The sequence below is a fragment of the Vespa mandarinia genome, chromosome 1 (genome assembly GCF_050613455.1).
Source record: "Vespa mandarinia isolate Hongniang chromosome 1, ASM5061345v1, whole genome shotgun sequence".
Classification (NCBI taxonomy): domain Eukaryota; kingdom Metazoa; phylum Arthropoda; class Insecta; order Hymenoptera; family Vespidae; genus Vespa; species Vespa mandarinia.
In genome coordinates this window covers 15580001-15600000 of record NC_140810.1, presented here as the reverse complement: position 1 = coordinate 15600000, position 20000 = coordinate 15580001, and positions in this window count along the sequence as shown.

Genomic DNA, 20000 nt, shown 5'->3' with positions numbered 1-20000 from the left:
GAGAGAGACGGAGAGAGAGAGAGAGAGAGAGACGGAGAGAGAGAAAGAAAAAGAGAGAAAGAAATAGAAAAGAGAGACACTTAACTCCGTCTGAATCCGGCCACGTACATTGTTCTGTGCTAATTTTAACGACGTGTGCTATCGCTTTGTTCAACGTGTTGGCTATAGGTGGATCGCGAAGATCCGAATGCTCTTTCTTTTTCTACCTCTTTCTATTTCTCTTTCTCTCTCTCTCTCTCTCTCTATAATTCTCTTTCTCTTTTCTTCTCTCTCAACCATCTCTCTCTCTCTCTCTCTATCTCTCCCTCCTTCTCTCTTTATTTCTATAATTCTCTTTTTTTCCGTCACTCTCACTTCGTTCGTTTTCGTCGCGTCGTTCAAAAAAAAAGAAAAAAATGAAAAAAAAAGCGACAAAAAAAGAAGAAAAAGAAAAAAGTAAAAAAGAAAAAAAAAAAGAAAAGGCGTCGAAATCGAAAGGGTCCAGCAGGTCGCGAGACTCCGCGAAGACAAGAGACATCGTCTCTTCCCTTTCTCGAAGAAACGTTTGGATTTTGTCGGTGCACTTTTCGTCGAAAGTGCCGTGCCATTAATAGTCCGACCGAAAGTGAACGGGAGACGTTTTTACGTGATTGCATCACGAGCTCTATAAACTCTTTCTATCTCTCTCTCTCTCTCTCTCTCTCTCTTTCTCTCTCTCTCTCTCTCTCTCTCTCTCTCTTTCTCTCTCACTTTCTCATTTTCTTTTTCTTTTTTTTTTCACTGTCTCTCTCTCTCTCTCTCTCTCTTGTTATAGTTAATAATTCATCGAAACTATTGTATTAACTCGTCCATTAGATAGTCGAACATTAAATATTCTAGAAAACTTATTATAATTTTATGTTGAATTAGAATAGTATTTAATTATTTTAAGAAGCATTTCCTCTCTCTCTCTCTCTCTCTCTTTCTCTCTTTGTTTGTCTCTCTCTCTTCCGCCCCTTTCTCTATTTCTGTCTCTCTCTCTCTCTCTCTCTCTCTCTCTCTCTCTCTCTTTCTCTCTCTCTATCTTCGATCTGTCGTCGTTGATAATTCAATGAGATCGAAAAGTCATCGAAATTGTTTCTTGACTTCTCGATTTGTAATCGTTTAATAATGTAAGAAAAGACAAATGATCTTATACAGAAACTCATTTTTCTAATAATTTCATTCGAATTTTTTCAATCTTGCTCACACTTCTCCACTCTCTCTCTCTCTCTCTCTCTCTCTCTCTCTTTCTTCTTCTCTGAAACATGGTACATTGTTTCACATTGACGCGGTAGGCAATCACATAAATAAGTAAAGAACCGAAATCGGACAGTGGCGAGTAAATCGCGCGATTTCGCATTCACGGTCTGCAGGGAAAACATGTGAGGGGTTGAGAAATTCTCTCTCTCTCTCTCTCTCTCTTTCTCTCTCTCTCTCTCTCTCTCTCTCATACATATACACAAAAAAGGAAAGAAAAGAAAGGAAGGAAAAAAAGAGAGAAAGAAAAAAAGAAAAGAGAGAAAAAAGAAAGCACTCGGGAGAAAGAGTCGCGGTAATCCCGTCAAACCATATTGAAAGTCGTGGGTCCGAGGATTAGAGACCGATGGTGGGAGATAAAAGATCGGAAAAGAAACGAAAAGCAAAAGAAAATGGAATAAGAGAGAAAGTGAAAGAGAGAGGGGAGGGGAGAGAGAGAAAGAGAGAGCATGTATGAGAGAAAGAGAGACGAAGAGAACTGCGAGATTCACTCCCTACGAGGTAAAAAGAAAAATAGGTTTATACGAAGCGAGCCACCAGAGAGTAAGGAGAACTTGAGTTATCGGTACTCGTTAGATATTCCTTTTTATGTGTTCTAAGCAATAAACGAAAGAAGAGGTGAAAGTGCTTGCGAAAAGGACACACTACTAAGATGGACAAGGATGTACTATGTGGATAGGGACATATACGTATGTAGGTGACGAAGAAATAAGGAAAGAAGAACGTAGAAGAAAGAAAGAAAGAGATGGAGATTGGGAGGGAGAGTTTTTGCATGGGCCAGGCTCCCCCGGGGGTCATCACTCGCACTTCGGGGACAGGGCAGTGTCCAGTTGTCCCGGGCAAAGCGCGTCGTGTCCACCCCATCGCCTCCACCATTCGATCCGTTCGGTCCCGGCCTGACAACTGATATTGCGTGATCTATGGCCCCGAGCATTGCACACTTGGGACAAAACTGACCTGTTCGCCCTCTTTCCCTTCCCTTTCCTATACCAGTCTACCGACTCGATCGTTCAACCCTCCAAACTGGACTCCACCGACGTTTCTCTCTATCTCTCTTTCTCTTTTGCTTTTCTTCTTCTTTCATTCTTTTTCTTCTTTTTCTTTTTTCCCTTTTTTTTTCACTATCGGCGTCCTTCTTGCGCTAACTTTCCACCCTCAACTCGGGCCTCGCGGTCTTTTACCCTACGCGAAAAAGTAAATATATATGTATATATGTATTCCGTGTATATGTATTGGAATGAAAAGAGAAAGAGAGAGAGAGAGAGAGAGAGAGAGAAAAGAAGCAAGCAACAAAGTAATAGATGTCCTCGGACCCTTCGCCGCTCTGCCAGCCTAGGACAGTGTCCACTTCGTCAATAAAAAATCACGGCATAATAGAAAAAGAAGAGAACGTGGAAGAAGAAAGAGGTCGTCGAGGTCCAGGCTATGTCGGCCCCATGAGATATCTACCGGGTAGCCCGTAAAAAAAAAAGAAGAAAAAAAAAAGGAAAGGAACTCCACCAGGTCCCTTTCAAATATTTATAGACGCGATTCCACCATGCTGCGTTTTCGCTTTTTCTATGGTAGTTGTGTGAAAATGAAACGTATGCGGATTATTGTGAATCGTTTTAGCTCTCGTATCGGCGAAAATGTCTTTATCTCGGTCTGGCCGATCTTTATGCTCACTCTTCTATTTTTTTTTTTTTTTTTTTTTTTTTTTTTTATTTATTTATTTATTTATTTTTTTCTTCTTACCAGAGAAGTGACCAAATTGTAATAAGATTGGAAAATATTGATCAGAGATTCGATCGAACGAATCGAGGTAAAGTAAATCCTTAAAATATTTCTACGCTCTTGTTTCATCTCTTATTTTTCTTTTATTTTTTCTTCTTGCCAATCGAATGATTAAAAAAAAAAAAAAAAAAACAAAAAAAAAACAAAAAAAAAAACAAAAAAAAAAGAAAAAAGAAAAAGGAAAGGGTAATCGAAGTTTCTCGGCTTATCGATCAATTTGTAAAAGTCGCTTTGGTCTAATTGCAAGAGAGAAGGCGAGATAGTCGGTGAGTCGACCAGGACGGGAATACCGTAACCGAGCTCACGATAATGTCAGCTGGTCAATGAGGAAGTGGGTGGACGGTATACCGTTGGGAACCACAGATTACGATACATACATATGTTACACGCGATGTCACCGTCGAAATGAAAATAAGGTGTACGTATATATATATATATATATATATATATATATATATATGTATATATATATATATATATATATATTTATCTATGAAATTCCACTGGCAAACTATGAACTATCGATATGGGGAGAAAATCGAAAAAGTCCAACTACTTTTCTCCCTGGAGTAAAACTCGTTTCAACTTTGAGACACCTTTCTTTTTTTTTTTTCCTTCTTTCGTTTTTTTTTCTTTTCTTTTCCTTTTTTTTTTTTTATTTCTTTTCTGTTTATTCATTTGGAAAACCATTTGCCATAATGTACGAGATACGATTTTACCTGTTTAACTGTCTTCATTATTTTTGAATTGAATGAAATTTTAATCCCTATGATTGTTATGAAATATTGTAATATTTATTCTTTTCCTTTTTTTTTTTTGTTTCTTTTCTTTTTTTTATAAAGATGAAAGACTACGACAAATTAATGAAAAAGAAATAATAATAATAATAATAATAATAATAATAATAATAATAATAATAATAATAAGTATAATTAATAAAAAATCACTTGGTAAATATTTTCTTTGCATTGGAAATAAGATAGTTCAATCATTCGTCCATCGATCTTTTTCATTTATTAAAGCGTTAAAAATTGGTTTATTGATATTCATTAATATCTCAATTCGACGCAATCCAAATTCATTGACAATCTTTACGATCGATGAAGTTTCGAAATAATTGACGTCACTGAAAGATATGGCTCATACATTTTGACCGTAAATAAATCAACGTGAACGTCGTCAAAAAAAAGAAAAAGAAACAAAATGAACAAAAAAATGAAAATAAGAGAGAGAGAGAGAGAGAGAGAGAGAGAGAGAAAATAGCCGAGGGATCATTAGAATAAAGTCGTGAACGAGCTCGAGATAAAAGATGGTAATGTTGAATTTTTCATGTCCGATAAGATCACGGTGGCACATACTCATAAACGTCTTGACGAATTTAAAGACCTAACTGGGAATGAGGCCGACGACGATGGTTTCGCGCACATCGACAATGCGCGTCGACACCTTATGGCACGCGCGTCTGCGTTTACGCGGCTGCCGAACATATGTAGTTATGGGGGTTACGGATGACAGGAAGCGCTTTAAGCCAGACTAAACTGCGCCTTAAACATGGAAATTTCCAGGCGTTCCACGAAATTCCCTTAAATCGTCCACAGCACGACGGTATAAACGTCAGACATCGACGAATACCAAGAGCGAAGGTACGGAATAACGAACGAACGAACGGGGGCCCTTATATACCTATGTATATGTATGTGCGTGTGGGTGTGTCATTAGCATTCGTCGATACACCACGTTCCCTTTCGAATCGTACGGTGATCTTAAATTATAATTTCTTTTGGTTATATCCTTTCTACTACTCTTTCTCCTTTTCCTCTACCTTCACCTTTTCATCCTCATCCCCCTTTTTCTTATACGATTAACGAACGGATATAAATTGCGAAAGCAAATAGAGATTACGGATCGACTTTCGGAAATATCGTGGTTGTGTGGAGTAACCTCGAGTGTAGTATACTCCGAGAAAGAGAGAGAGAGAGAGATTCTTATCTACTTCGGTGAATCGTCAAATTCGCCGTAGGGAGTGCTACGAAGGAGCTTCCGTGCACGTGTCATGGACAATAGATAATCTTCCGTCGCGATCCACTTTCCTCGATCTTATCAATTTTTAATCGAACAGGAATAAATCGAATGCCGATTATAAGCGAATTGGATATGACTGAGATGAAGGGATGGATACACATATGTACGTTGCCTTAAACGAAAATATTTTCTAGAATTTCGCAAGATTTCTCGGGTAAAGCCGAATGCCCTTACGATCGGTATACGGCATTAGTTCGACAGTCGATACCGAAGCCGAAGTGGGGCTTACGGATCAGTACGGATCGAGTTCGTCGCTTTCTGCGGGAGAGATTTATATTCGACTAATCCCAGAGCAATACCATTCCGTGGTGGAGAATAGCTTGGGGATGGTAGGTAGTAAGTAGTAGAAGATATCTACGCGGTGCTATGAGAAAAGAGGGAGAACGGGGAAAGTAACGTAAGAGGAAGAAATCGGTTAATTGAAGTATTTCTTATCTAAAAACTGGTGATCCAGCAGAGCCGCGAGCTGGAAGACCTTTGATCCGTTAAGGTCTGCCTGCTCGTGATTGCAGCGTTCTTGTCTTCTCTTATAATTGATATTGGACTACTGGGTTGGGTGGTGTGTAAGTATCGGTGGTGCTGATGGTGGTGGTGACGAGGCGAGTCTAGGTTGGGTGGTTTGGGTGGTGCAGAGCTTCCTACTTGGACGAGTAGAGCCAGTCTGAGCTAAAGGATCCATCGTTAGGTGCGCCAAAGAGAGGGAGAGAGGGGAAGAGAAATAGAGAGAGAAGGAAGAGGATCGAGGACCGCTCGATGGTCATGGAAAGGCACGCTCGGAAGGGATGACGGGAGCAGCAACCACCGGCAGTCCTAATCCCCGATGGCCCCGTCTTCGAGAATAGTTGGTAATCCAACGGGATAGTTGGAGATCACCGAGTTACACCGGACACACTCGAGCGCCGAAGGAGGAGACTGCCAGACCCTTTATTGGCACCCGGTGCTAAGGTGGATATCCGAAGAGAGTTCAGACTTGGGAAACTCGCTAGTTGCACGTCCAAGGACCGTCGGAGTCGAATTTCGACGCGGACCGTTCATCGCTGGACGAGGAGTTGGCTGGTTAGGGGTGAGTCGAAAAGGGGAGAGAGAGAAAGAAAGAGAGAGAGAGAGAGAGAGAGAGAGAGAGAGGATAAGACTACGACGAAATAGAGCAACGTAGTAGAACTGGCTGGCTGGTTGGCTAGCTGGCTAGCTAGCTACCTACCTAGCTAGCTAGCTAGCTACGTTAGAGGGTCAAACTTACGGGAAGGCGGTAAACGCTTAATGTTCCAAGTCCAAGCTGAATCCAGGCTAAGGACTTATCCTCGTATACTTAATGGGAAGGGTCTAAGGAGTCGAGAAAGAGAGACAGAGAGAGAGAGAAAGAGAGAGAGGGGGGAAAGAGAGATATGCCGCTACGTTAAGACGCGGAATGTTACAAAACGGATCAGTGCCTTGTATCTCGACGGCTATATCGTATGCTTACCTAAAGAGGTATATCGTTAGATTCCAACGCAATCCGGTTGGCGTTCTTCGAGTCCTATGAAACATCGATCGGTTTCTCGATGAACGTAATTAGAAGCGGAAAAGGAAGGATATTATGGAATGGGTCTCCTTTCTGCGATGATACTTTCTAAATGTCTACCAGTCTTTGATTATCATCATGTATGCTTCAATGATGCCGATGTATCCTATTCGCGGAACATAAGATATCTATGGTATTACGGGGGACGAGCAGGAAGCGAGAATTCCATGTGCTCCGTGCGTGTCAGATATTCGAGTTGGACGACAGGGATACGCTTTTTCATTTTACACCGACATATCCGGTGGGAAGCCTGAAAATACCTGATGGATCGAACACGCGAAGTTCTCTTTGCGTACGTAAAGGAGCGGAGAAAGGATAGAAGGATGGATAGATGGATGGATGGATGGATGGATGGATGGATGGATGGATGGATGGATGGATGGAAGGAAGGAAGGAAGGAAGAAGGATAAGAGATAGAAAGAGGGAATGAGATAAATAGAGAGAAAGAGTAGCTCGCAGCGAAGGAGTAGTGAGTAGGAGTAAGAACGGAGTAGGTGGTAGGAAGGAGAACGAGGAGAAGGAGAAGTAGTAGAATAAGAAGAGAAGGAGAAGAAGAAGAAGAAGAAGAAGAAGAAGAAGAAGAAGAAGAGTAGGAGAAAGAGACGGTCGACCGAGTCGAGTCCCGTATCGAAGGTAGAAACTTGGTTAATGCGTCGTATATTACCGTAATGGTGACTCTAAGTAGGAATTACATATGCGACGCACTCGTCGCGTACCTTCACGTCAGTATAAACGACATATTTCAAGAGGCCAGAACCCCGGCGTAAGCTCATCGGCCTGGGCACGCTACGTGCCTCGCTCCCAGATAGTATAACAAATAGAGCACTGTCCGGCTCGATAATCGTGGAATTTGGAATTCAATATCTCCACCGGGACGCGTGTTCTGGGTAGTCAATTCGCGCTCCTTTGACGTTTACATCGTGATTCGATAAAAGCCAGACACGGCCATTCTTCGTCCATCGAGCGATCATCGACACCAACGAGAGACGACCGTCTCTGCCTACTTTTCCATCTCCCCCGCCAATTCTTAAGTCGTAACGTGTCTCTATCTATCTCTTTCTCTCTCTCTCTCTCTCTCCCTCTCTCTTTCTCTCTGTCCTTCTACTTCAGGTTGCTTACTACCGGTCTCCGGACGCGATCGTACCCGTTCCGCGTATCGATAGCGACTAAACGTCGACGATCTTTTCGATCCTATTAACTCGTGACTACCGTCCTGTCGGCTCCTTTCGCTCGTTTTTCCGATAGTCCGTGATATCCTTTATCATCATCATGGATTTATAATAATTTATATTATTTAAACGTATACATTTCTCAAAACGATATACATAATTGCTTCGTCGAAGAATATTCTTGTATTTTTTTTTCAAATCGAATTCTTTTATCGTAATGTCAATGAATTAAGAATTCAATTATCAAGTTCTCGATGTCATCTCGATGTTTAACTTTAACTTCGATGATAATTAAAAGATTTTCTAGATCGTACGTATTTAGATATACGAAAATGAAACAAATAATGTGATAATTTTACTTTGGCATTGTCATGTGTTTTTTTCTGATAAAAGGAAAACAAAAAAAAAAGAAGAAGAAGAAGAAAAAAAAGAAAAGAAGAATAAAGGAAAAAAAAAAAGAAAAAGAAACAAAGAAAAGAGACAAAAAGAATAGACGATGATTTAAGTGATTGAAAAATTCACATTTCACGATTTCCTTTTTCATTTTCATTCAATTAAATATTCAAATGCGAGATAAAGTATTAGAACGATTTTCGAAGGCACGTCGTTTCGTTTATTATTAAAAAATTTTGACGAAAAAGATCCGATTCCCCGGACTCTGTTACATTCGAGAAAAATAACCTTGTTCATAGGGGGTGGAGAAGATGGGGCGGTGATGGGGGATATATATATATATATATGTCCATGGTTCATAAAGTTATGCCGGTAGTCTTCGACGAGATCGAAAGAGCTTTTTAATCGACGACGCACTACCGCACACCGCACGAACGCATGGGTCTCGCGGCATGAATTTTGAAGTGTATCTGATAGCAGCACGATGCCACTTAAATATTTGATGAAACATTTCGACCGCAATATGGACCCCACTCAGCTTTCACCTCCCCCCGTAACCCCAACCAGCCTTCTATTCCTCCCCCTACCATCTCTCAAAAACGGTTCTGCTTCCCTCGATCGACGCAGCTAGCCACACCAACGGCAGACCGCCATTACCTTGATACATAACATCGAATTTCTCTCTCTCTCTCTCTCTTTCTCTCTTCTTCCACCTCTTCGTATATTGATAGTGCGCTTGTACATTATTGATGCATGCGTTATATTTATAGACCGGTTTAAAGCTCGCCAATCATCTCGCTCACGTTCAGATTCGATCGATCGATATCTACCTACCTTCTATACGTGTTAAATACGTTGGAAATGGAAACGGGGTGAGTTGTTTAATTTCGAAGATCTGACGCGGAGATTTAATTGGGGAATGGTTGGATCGTTGCTTTGTAAAAACGTCCAATTGTTTTCAATGTATTAGTGCGCGTGTGTGTGTGTGTGTGTGTGTGTGTGTGTGACAGAGAGAGAGAGAGAGAGAGAGATACAGAGTTTATATATGGTATACATTTATATATTATATGACGTGTGTCGTATAGATATCATGAAGCTATGGAACTTATGGCAAAACACACCCTACTCCTACCCCACCGCGCCCTTTCGATTTCATCCACATGTCAGAATAAAGCTGATTTTTGTGTTCGTATATCGAAAGCTCCTGGACGAGTTTCTTGTCGGATAAAAGAATTGAAGGGTGGCTCGAAACGTAGGGTTCGTGTTCTCGGAAAGTGGTCGATACGTCGTAGCCTATGCTTGAAATTAATCGCAAATTTGAAGGAAGTCGATTAGATTATGGGACACACAAAAAAAAAAAAGAAAAAAAAGAAAAAAAGTCACACACAGGAAGGTGATTGAGATTAAGTCAGGATAATGAGGTAAAAAATATTTTAAGAAAATAAACGAGATAAAAAGGGATTATTAAGGGGGGAAATAAAGAATAATATTGAAAGAGAAATCGATTCAAATATATGTCATCGTAATTATCTTTTCAATTCGTACGTTTTGACATTGAAAAATTTCTCTCATTGATTTTCATCGTCGTGTTCAATCGTAATAATCGTTATTTAAAACACGTCGTCGGATTAGCTTTAATGTTTTATGAGAAAATTCCAAGAGGAAATCGATTTATCGATCGACGATTCGAATATATCGAATTCTCTTTTGATACGATCGTTTGTATGTTAACAAAAAAAAAGAAAAAAAAAAAAAAAAAAAAATTTCTCTCGTATATCTTATCGTTCTTTCTTCCCTCGATATAATCATTATTTGCAACGCGTTACAAGATTAGCTTTAAAATTCTGAGGGAAGATTTGAAATGCGTTTGACAGAGAGGATTGAATATAATCGTCACGAATAAATGACGAAGAAGAAGAAGAAGAAGAAGAAGAAGAAAAAGAAGAAAAAGGAGAAGGAGGAGAAGAGAAAGAGAGACAGGTTATACGTATGTTCGAGACTCTTGAAAAGGACTACGAAGTTCCCTCGGCTTTTATTTACGAGCACGTTACACGCAATGTTAATTCGACAGATTTGACTGTAAATAATGACTGTAAATACATGACCCCCGTATCACAGGACATACATACATATGTATGTATCTATTGAGTGTCTCGTTTTAAACGATATGACCATATATCTCCGATCCTATTGGTTTTATAAAGAAATGTTTCAAATTAAAGTCATAATATTTAATGTAATCATAATATTTAATGTAATAATATTTATCTATAGAAATAATACAACTGTTCAGTACTCGTTGCCTTTGTATTGATATTTTTTACGACTTTAATTCAATTTAAGATATTGGTTTCCATTGAAGAAAAAAAGAAAGAAAAAAAAAAAAAAAGAAAAAAATAAAGAAAAATATATTGTGACTTCGGTATCTTGACAAGAGCTTCCCCTACTCTACGAAATAGCCGCAACAAATATTACATTTCTTCCTTTAGACGTAATAACTTTTATTCGAAACGTTCGTTTTTCTTTTTATTTATTTATTTATTTTTTTTTTTAATAAAATCAATAGGATCATAGATATTCGATCGTATAATTTAAGATGAAACAAACGATACAATCTATTATTACGTATATAAAATTTTGTCTTCGTTATAAGAATCGTGTTAATATTAAAACATTTTGTCAATTTTATTTCGATTTGAAAGACTTTTCACGACTATTATAACTCTATTATACATTATATAATATAAAAATTGAAGTGATATTTATAAAAACGATTTTCACGTATGATCGTCGAATTCGTATGAATTTTATTTCCCAAGGATATAGAAAGAGATTCGTGTATTCGTAGAAACGAATCTGGCAGATGCTCGTCAATTGTGAGAGGAAAACCATGTATATTTGGTGGTTCCTCGCGGATCAGCCACGTCGTATTACGACCCGTCTAGTACGAGTGATATTCCCCATATGGAACCTATAACATAACCGTTTGTCTCGCGTTTTTCTTCCATTCCCGGCACTTCTCACTTCTTTCTATGTCCCTATCCAACGAAAACCATAAACTTATGGTCTAGCAAAGTAAGTAGCAGCAATAGCAACATCAAGGTCCTCTTCTCTTCGATAGCCGATCGATCAAATATACGCTTAGTCTAACAGGTGTCATAGAGTCCATCTCGTGACAAGAACAAGTTTTTCTACTCAGCCATTTTTTCGTTCATATTGAATTCGCGCAATCGATCATCCATGATGCATATATAAAAAAAAAAAAGAAAAAAAAGAGAGAGAAATAAAAAGAAGAAGAAAAAAAGGAAAGAAAGAAAGAAAGAAAGAAAGAAAGAAAGAAAAAAAAGAAAGAAAAAATAAAGAAGAAAAAGAAAAAGAGAAACATGTAGAAATAAGAAATGAAAAATGGTAAACGGTATGAAGGGATGTTCGTTGAAATATCTCACTGGCGATTTTCTCACTGACCTCACGTCGATCTAATTTTACGACGTTGAATTTAAATAAAAAGAATTTCATCCGCGGATGAAAATCCTGTCCACTATCGCGACAATGGAGATGCCAATCATCGTCAGCGAGAACCGAGTACAAAAGGAACAGGCCTTGACTCTCTTTTCCACGGGCTATTATTTTCCCTCAAATCTTGTCTGACAGAGAACAGAAAAAGAGGAGATAGAGAGAGAGAGAGAGAGAGAGAGAGAGAGAGAGAGAGAAAGAGGAAGATAAAGATTTTTCTTCTTACTCTTATTCAGTGGTGTCTCCCCTATTCGCATTCCGATCCTTTCAGCAAGGATCCATCAAGAACAAATCTTAAGAACGAATCTTCTCGTCGATATATTAAATGTTTCATTTATCCAACAGGACGAGACTTTCTGTCATACACAAAGCGTTAAAAGTCAACGTTCTTTGCGAACGCCCTGATCGTCCCGTTAAAAATCTGGAAACGTTGAGAAGCGAAAGAAAAAGGAGAGAGAGACACACACACACACACACACTAGGAGAAGAACTAAAGACAGAAATAGGATATCGTTGAGGAATACAAATGGATTGGACGACTTCCAACGACTGTTACTGAGAAAATCTTCGCTCCCTTCCACCGTTAATAAAGCATTTCATTAACCCGTAGTATACGTATGCGTTCGCCAAAGCGTTAGAGAGAGAGAGAGAGAGAGAGAGAGAGAGAGAGAGAGACAGAGAGAGAGAGAGAGAGAGAGAAGAGGATATCCGAACGTCGACTGCTCTCAACTATGGCCGACTTTAATGACCGTGCTTAAGGGATGAGATGGACGAACGGGTCATTTCGCGAGGACATTTATAAATGACATACCAGCGGGGCCAATGCTATAACCGCCGGACTATAACCCGACTTAGCCTCTGCCCTGTTCTGGCTAAAGAGGAAACTCGCTTGCTACCCTCGTTCACGCGGGGGTGCTAGAGAAACTACCCCTTACTCCTCTTGGACACTATACTCTTTCTCTCTCTGTCTATCTCTACCTCTATCTTTCTCTCTCTCTCTCTCTCTCTCTCTCTCTCTCTCTTTCTCTTTCCTCATTCTCCTCTTCTCTTTGGATCTGAATCGGGAGGGAAACTCTGAGGATAGTGGTTTTAGATACATACCCTTGTATATTCTCTCTCTCTCTCTCTCTCTCTGTCTCTCTCTCTCTCGCTGTCTCTCTGTCTCTCTCTCTCTCTCTTGCTGTCTCTCTTTCTCTCTCTCTCTCTCTCTCTCTCTCTCTCTCATACATAGTTGCGAGCACACGGAGCACCATGCACATTCGGGGGTTGCTTGGTAATGGCTTCGGTTTATTAATGACCGGTCAGCTGAGTTAGCAGCCAACGTGTATTCCACGCGAGGTGCTACTACCTTCCCAACCGTTGTCCTATGTACCTTCGTACGTATGTATCCATTTGTATGTGTACGTATATACATATAAGTGTTTACGCATACCGTCGTATCCGTATAGTCCCGAGTAACCTGAAAATAAATAAGACAAGAAGAGGAAGATCGGGAAAGAACGTTTAACCTTGCGATACGTAAGAAAGGCACTTAAGTGTATCGTAAAGATCGACAAAAAGATATCCGTTGTTTTTCATTGTGGACAAATCTTAGTAGACTTTTTTGACGAATGAACATGTTTTTCTTCTCAAAGTTTCTACGTTTCGATTGAGAAAGAAAATTCGAAAATTCCATTGTTCTTTCTTCTCTCTCTCTCTCTCTCTCTCTCTCTCTCTCTCTCTCTCTCTCTCTATCTCACTCTTTGTCTCTGTCCATCTTTCTGTTAGTGGAACTCACGGTGGTTCCTAAGCGGAGAAAAAAAGGTGATAAACAATAGCCAGCTACTCCGGCCAGCTCCCGGCGATTTCTCTCGAGTGATTAATGGTTATGAGTGGAGTATATTAGATCCTTACCGTGGTAGCTCCTACGGAGTATCCGCCCCCTTGCTACCACAAATTACCTACCAATGTCTTGATTGTAAGAAGAAATATGAGACGATGATCATTACCCCGTAGGTAAGTACATACTATTTCAGAGAGTATATACATACTTCTCCTTGCGTTTCATCTTCCGAATAACTCGTTATACGAAAGTCTTACCTCCTTGTCAACTCGATTTCATATCTTTCCTCATTAGAGAGACATTTCTCTAATCACATCGTTTGTACAGTACGTATATAACCATCCACGTATTTATATATCTGTATATATGTATGTATGTATGTATGTATGTATGTATATATGTATGTACATATGTACTCATTTACAACAACTTAAGAGTCTTAAGATCGCTTTGATTTATGCTCGATCACGTATTAAGCAAATGCGAGTCTTCTCGTAATGATTTTTTTTCATTCTCTTCCCTTTTCTTGGAGTCCTAAGCCTTCTAACGAAGGCACGTCGTCGCTCGATCGTCTACGTTGGTGTGTAGTTTACTTGCTTACTTGCTTACTTGCTTTCTCGCCCGCAAGGAGGGGAGATTTCTATCGAACGATAGGATTGATGTCGCCGTGAGAATTTAAGATGTATAACCTTGCATTGTCGCGCCGGCACAACGACACCGCGCGATCGTTCGCGAACGTCGAGACTTACCGTTATGCTGCTCCACCGCGTTCCGCATAGTAATACTTCTTCGAGAAGTCCAAGTATACGATCTCTCTTTCTTTCTCTCTCTCTCTCTCTCTCTTTCTCTATATCTATCTCCCTCTTTCTCTCTCTCTCTCTCTCTCTCTCTCTTTCTCTCTCTTATTAAACATTCCCATCTGAAACGTCTCGAAAATGAAGTAGACGTTATGTGCGATCCAATGTCGTCCGTTACTCCGTTACGATCTCGTTACGTGTCAAGAACCAACATAAACTCATGATGAGTAATAATTTTCGACATCTTTACTTTGCTTTCAAGTGTCTATATTATACGTACATGCATACAATGAAATGTTCCTTATTTTTTCTTCTTCTTTTCTTTTTTCTTTCTTTCTTTTTTCTTTTCTCTTTCTTTCTTTTTCTTTCTTTCTTTCTTTTTCTCAAATATTATAATTAAAAAATATACGGATTAATAACGAATATCTACTTGCCTATGATATATTCTCGTAATTTGTAATAATATCTGATAATATAAGTGATTTAATTAAAGTGTACTTTCAAGGAAAAAGAAAAAAAAAAAAAAAGAAAAGAAGAAAAAAACAAGAAAAGAGGAAAAAAGAAAAAGGAATCGTCATCGTCTTTATTATCAGATTATCAGATAATTAATAATTTTAATTAATATGAGAATTCACATGATTTATTTCCAACGTTTTTAAATACATATATATATATATATATATATATATATATATAAATACACATTCCCACGGAATATTTTCGTTTTAATTTAAAGGGAAAAAAAATCACGACGTGATATCGCGATGAAAAATCTTTCGCGGGTATATATCTCTGTTATTTTTCTTTGAGTATTCATCGTAAATATAGAAGAGGCGCCAGATACAGTAAATTACGTTTTCATAGCGGCCGCGCGCGAGCTACACGTCGAGGTATTGTGCGAGGCTTAAAATGGAACGACGCTTCGGGGCCGAAAAAGATACGTCTACCGGCTGACAAAGTGACAGGAATGAACTAAATGCTCGTTAACACGCGACGTTTACTCATACACGAAAGACCCAACGAGAAATCGAGTCGAAAGCCGTCTTCTCTCTCTCTCTTTCTCTCTTTCTCTCTCTTTCTTTCTTTCTCTCTTTCTGTCTTTCTGTTCGTTAATATCGTGGGTGAGACAAGAAGGAGAAAGAGAGAGAGAGAGAGAGAGAGAGAGAGAGAGAGAAAGAGAGAAAAAGATTTCCTTGACTTCACGAGATCGCGTGTATTGTTTTAATAACGGCGAGAGATCGCGATCACTGGCTGACCCTTAAATCTTGCTCACCTTTTCCGAATTAAGGGCGAATAAATCTAATTAAGGGGTGGATATATTTATCGCGCCGTCCTGTGAAAAAGAATGTACGTCCTTGTCGATTCGCACGAGTTAGACGTGTCTTTCCCATTTATACGTGAATTCGAATTCTTTTCATGTGAATTAACATATTATTATTCTGAACTACTATGAATTTAAATAAAAAACACATATATGCGCTTGCGACGTGGATAAATAAAACGGACGGACATGGTTCGTAAGGAAGTCGAAATAAAGTAGCCTCGCACGTCTCTAATCCCTTAGAGAAACAAAAAGTAACAGAGAGAGAGAGAGAGAGAGACAGAGAGAGAGAGAGAGAGAGATAGATAGAGAGAGAGAGACAGATAGAGAGAGAGAGAGGAGGGGAAGGGGAAAGGATAGGTGGATAAGATTTAGGAGGCAAGTCCGAGAGTAGTAATTCTTATAACAGCATTAAAACAGAGCACTTTAATTTACCGCACTGTAGATTCCATTCCTTGTACTCTGTTCTCGAATAGCCTTCTCGCTTCGCGTCTTCGCATCTTATATACACGGCCGAATTTATTATGCAACTAATTTCTGACATGAATATATACGACTTGTTTTGTACGTGTTTGTAGAAGAAGATTATTCTTATCAATTCTCTCTCTCTCTCTCTCTCTCTCTCTCACACGCCCTCACTCTTTCTCCCTTTCTCCTTTTTTTGTTTTAAGGATTTTTAATTCGTATCATAAAAAGATGAACGTATTATCGAGATGATGCATTATATATTGTTTCAAATTAATCGAGTATTATAGATCGTCAAGTTTCTGAACGATAACGAAAGAAAATTTATTTTGGAATGGGATGGAGGAGGGGAAAGAGATCTTTTAAGAGATTGTTGACGATTTAAGGATTAATTATTAATCGAATTAAAAATAATAATTTCTTTCTTGTATGATAACTTATAAGAAAAATCATTTTCGAATGTATTCGAAGACAAGAGTTAAGGCATAAATAAAGTGAAATTTAAGGGCATGTTGAAAGAGAGTGAGAGAGTAATAGAGATAGAGATAGAGATAGATAGATAGATAGAGAGAGAGAGAGAGAGAGAGAGAGAGAGAGAGAGAGAGATACAAAAGGCAGCCTTACGCCACGCGGGAATGGGGCTGGATGGAGTGTATAATTACCGTTGTGCAAGTTAGCGTAGTTCTCTTCGGTTCTGTTCCAGTCTACGAGCTTGAATTATAAGTTTGCAAAGGAAGACACGAATTAGGCTCTGTCGGGCCCGCCCGTGCCTTCTATCCTATAGGCACCTGTGTAAGTCTCTCGCCTTTGGATAATCCGCGTATTATTAATTCTCCCTTTAGTTCGGACATATATATATATATATATATATATATATATATATATATATATATATACTTACATACAAACATATATACCCTTGAGCGTTTCATCGATCAGTTAGGAAGAAAAGAACGAAAGAAAGAGAAAGTCGTTGGTTAGAATCGTAATATATTATGTATTCCGATTCACGATAAATGCTTTTTTCTTTAACATTACATTAAACTTTTAAACTATTAACTAATTAATTGAAACTTTTAAACGAAGTTCACGAATTTTATATATAATATATAACAATAGAAATAACAATATCCTTATATCATTATAAACATTGAATCTAAATAATGAAAATATAAAACAAATTCTATCGCTATTGTTAAATGACAATTAATTACAATTTATTCTTACTATGATAACACTTTATTATTTATTATCGGTATTAATTATTTTCTAAAAGGATTTCGAACTACCAGATTGCACGTTCACGCAGAAAGACGTAGAATTTCGATCGCAAAACGTTCGATCGTTTCCACTATTTTAAACACTGTCAAATGATACGACCAAGGAGATGTAGAAGAAGGAAAAGGAGGACTAACGAGAAGGAAGAAAAGGAGTCTTTATATCCTGAGGTACCTGAGAAGCCCTAGGAAGAATATCTGGAGTGTATGTATGTGTGTGTACTAAAGAAAGAGAGTGAGTAAAAGAGTGAAAGAAAGAGTGAGTGAGAGAGGGAGAGAGAGAGAGAGAGAGAGAGAGAGAGACCGTAGCGCGCTAAGTGACTAATTAATCGACGATAGCCTTTCACCGCGGCGTTATTAATGCCCCTGAAACTAATACACGCGCGCGTTGTAGACCATTAAAACGCCAGAGCTGAATTTACAAGTCGCGCCGCTCTCGGCCGATGTTTACGACGGCTCCGTCCCAGTGACGATACTCTAAGCCGGTGGTTCGAGCCGTCCCGGGGCGTTGGCAACGATCCTGCTTACTTGTCGCACGTTCCTATGGTTGACACATTCGACCTGGCCCTGGAAGACAAGGCCATGGTTCCAGGCTTCTCCCACCACATTGCTCTCGCTCAACCCTACTCATGCTTCTAACTCGTTATAGACTGTGGGAACTTGACTCTTTTCTAGTTTTATTATATACCTTATCATTGATCATTTATGTAGATCTCCCTTCGTCGTTCTTAACGTTTTATATCGATCGATCAATCGATCAATCGATCAATCGATATTTATATATTTTTCGATTTTTCTTTTTTCTTTTTGTTCATTTTTCTTTTCAATATAAATTACATGCATAGAAGAGAATTCGATTGATAATAGTTCGTACTAATCGATCAACTTATTGATTATTGATTATTTTCAATTAATGATATTAATTGAAAATCTCATTTAATTGTTAATCGATCGATTATAGTTATTATTATACTTTTATACGATTGTTAATCGTTAAATCGTATTAAAAATTTCACGAGTATATTTTTCTTATTAATTTCTTCGTTCGAAATTCGTCGAGTACGTCGGCAATCTTGAAAGAAGAGGAACGCACGAGACTGGAAAACCGTTTGATCTGCGAGGAGAAGAACGATGCACCGAATGCATCGCGGGCCACTGGAAATAAGCCATGTAAGTATGCGTGCAACGTGGCTAAGAGTCGGAATGCTCGCACGCTCGGAGAAAGAGCTCGGCGTACGGTGGAGAAGGTGTTGGCGGAGAAAGGACGGAAAAGGAGGAGGCTTTAACGTTCATGAGAGAGAGAGAGAGAGAGAGAGAGAGAGAGAGAGAGAGAGAGAGAAGGAAGGAGGAGGAGAGGAAGCTGGAGGATGAAAACAATGACATCCTGGTAGTTAGCTATGCAACTGCGAATTTTTCTTTAACATATCCTTTCTAAGTTAGATTATCATTATCAATGAAAGAATTTTCTTAAAATTCTCAATCAAGTCGATCGTTAATTTATAACAGTGATATGAAAAAGAAGAAGAAAAAGAAGAAGAAAAAGAAGAAGAAGAAGAAGAAGAAGAAAAAAAGAAAGAAAAAAAGTGACATGAAAGAATAGCATGTCGATTAATCCTTAAAATGTTTTATCCTTATGAAAGTTTCATGACGCGATTGAACCTTAATGTTGTATGAAAATTAATTTCTTTTTTTTTTTTTTTTTTCTTTCATTTTCAACGATACTCATCGAGGATTAAATAAATAAAAAAAATGTCAAACGTCAGTAGAATAATTGGCATCATTAATCGAAGATTAATTAATAAGTCAAAGCTTAAGTTTCCCTTTGAATTATTATAATACATACATAATTGAATACGAAAATCATTGGAAAGATTCTCTCTTAATTTTCGAGGTAAGTTATTCAATTGATAAAAAAGAAAGAAAATGATCATTTTACGTCTCCCTCCCTCTTTCTTTCTTTTCTCTCTCTTTTTTTCCTCTCTCTCTCTCTCTCTCTCTCTCTCTCTTTCTCTCATAATAAGGGGAACGTGTTTTTACGGGCTCCGCGAAGACGGCCGACGTGAGATCACGTAGTACCTTCGCACAGAAACGCGTTCACCGGCATGCCGATCAGGAGTTTTAACTTGGATCGCGGCTGTTATTCAGCCGCACACGTACACGTCCGATGCGATCCGCTCGACACGCGGTTTAGTTTTACGATTTCTGATTCCCTATCTTTCGGCCAGCAACGAGTCCAATTTCTTTGACTTTAAAGTCACTTCGAGCGGGCAGCAAGAAATGTGACAGTCGAAAAAGAAAAAAAGAAAAAAAAGAAAAGAGAAAAATAAGAGAGAAGAAAAGAGAGAGAGAGAGAGAGAGAGAGGGAAAGAGAAGAGGGAAGAATACGTTAACGTTATAATTTCGAAGGAAAGAAAAAAAGAAAATCAAAAAAAGAACAAAAAAAAGAAGATCCAAGTCGTGAAAATTCAAAGCGAAAAATACGATTCTAACGTTGTTAACTATGAAAAAAAAAAAAAAAAAAAAAGAAAAGAAAAAAAAGAAAAAAAGAAAAGAATGTTTAACTAAACGAA